The sequence below is a fragment of the Hyperoodon ampullatus genome, assembly GCF_949752795.1.
Source record: "Hyperoodon ampullatus genome assembly, chromosome: 4".
Taxonomy (NCBI): domain Eukaryota; kingdom Metazoa; phylum Chordata; class Mammalia; order Artiodactyla; family Ziphiidae; genus Hyperoodon; species Hyperoodon ampullatus.
In genome coordinates, this window is record NC_136917.1 from 60166049 (window position 1) to 60167893 (window position 1845).

At 47.8% G+C, this 1845-nt stretch overlaps 1 pseudogene across 1 annotated transcript; it reads right to left on the reverse strand.

The window, feature by feature from the left end:
- Nucleotides 1–243: 243 nt before the first annotated feature.
- Nucleotides 244–1457, reverse strand: LOC307052042 (sorting nexin-5-like; annotated as a pseudogene). The gene has a single exon. The product of its transcript is annotated as a sorting nexin-5-like (transcript).
- Nucleotides 1458–1845: the final 388 nt, after the last annotated feature.

Consider the following 1845-nt stretch of genomic DNA (forward strand, 5'->3'; position numbering starts at 1 on the left):
AATTAGAGGAGAACCCAGTACTTAGATTCTACCCACTCTGAGGTATTAAACGCACAAAGATTAGTTGTGTCCAAGTAGCATGCAATAGAAATATTTTTAAACCAACATGGGTAAGTGTTAAGATCTTTAGAAATCAAAATATTTATTCACATAATTTTAAATTAAAGTCAAAGGTAATAAATCTTCCATGGGAATGATCTGAGTGCAAGTGATGCTGGCTTTCTTCACATTCACATCCTTTGTTCAGTTGTTCTTGAACAAGTCGATGCAGCCCTGCAGGAGGGAGACGGTGTTCCTGGAATGCTTTATTTACGGTTCAGACATTTCAATCAGATTCTTCCTAAATGCTGCCACTCTCTTTTGTTTGAAATTGATTAGCTCTTCTTTTGCAGATTCAGAAAGCTGTTCAGATTTCTGGCAGTATTCCTGCTGGTGTGCCTCAGCCAGCTTGACGTCTTTGCTTTTTAACCAGGCCTTATCCAGCGCCTTGTTTGAATTCTCATAGTCAATGAGGGCTTCGGTGCGTCTGTATAAGAGATCCTTAGCAGCCTCTATGTGGAGCATGTAGTATCGGAGGAGCTCTGTCAGCTTTAAGTCCTCATCTGAGGAGACTCGACTCTCTACTTTCCTAAGTTTTTCAGATAGCTCAGCCGACTTCAGTAGGTACTTTTTGATGACCGTGGGCTCTTCTAAAGCCAGGCTATGCAAGCAGGCTGCTGTGTGGATGTAACCGTCTGCTACATTTTTATGAGTGCCGGTCATTCTGTCAGCCTTTGCAAAGGAACCCTTGATCCTATCATAATAGTTACTGAGGAAATGCTTCTCTTGTTCAAAGAAGTCATCTACCTCCATAACTCCTGAAAAAAGGACTTCATCAGTGCTTTCACCACACTTTTGAAAAAGCCACCAAACACCTCTTTGGTATTTTTCTGCCTAACACTTAGATCTTGATCATATTCCAGGAAAATGTGAAAGTTGTGATCTTTACTGAGAACAGGGTGAGAGGAGAACTGCTGAAGAGAGACTTCATGGGAAGACACAGTCTTCTTGAAGACCACGAGATACTCAGCTTCCAGCTCTTGCTTCATCTTGGCAAATTCTTCTTTGGTCATAAACCCTTCACCCTCTCCCAGTTTCTGCATCTTCTCTCAAGGGCCATTGAAGTCAGGCTTTGCAGGTGCGGGCGGAATAATAAGCCCAGCGTAGTCTGTAGTTTCAATAAGAGTGTCATGTAGCCACACAAAATCTTCATGTTGCCTTGTAACAGAAAACTCGGGGCTCTGAAACGTGGGCAGCGTGGTCTTGGTGTGCACTGTAAATTTGACTTTATCTCTCTCACTGAGTGCATAAGGTATGTCAGTCTGAAGCAAGGGATCAACATTCAGGTCCACCGATACAGATCTCAGCTTGCTGTGGTCCTCCTCCTGCTGCTGCAGCAACTTGGGAACTGTGGCCATGGCGACGTGGGCCTCGAGCGTGGCCGCCTGGCCTGGCTCCGAGCCACGCTGAAGCCGCCGACTGCAGGCTGCCACGGGGACGGGGTGCCCCTGACACTCTCCCAGCGAGGCGCGTCTCAAGAAAGCAGGACTTGCATTCTTTTTTTTTTTTGCGGTACGCGGGCCTCTCACTGTTGTGGCCTCTCCTGTTGTGGAGCACAGGCTCCGGACGCGCAGGCTCAGCAGCCATGGCTCACGGGCCCAGCTGCTCCGCGGCATGTGGGATCTTCCCGGACCGGGGCACGAACCCACGTCCCCTGCATCGGCAGGTGGACTCTCAACCACTGCGCCACCAGGGAAGCCCAGGACTTGCATTCTTAAATCAGAATCCCAGGGCACTTTCCTTCCC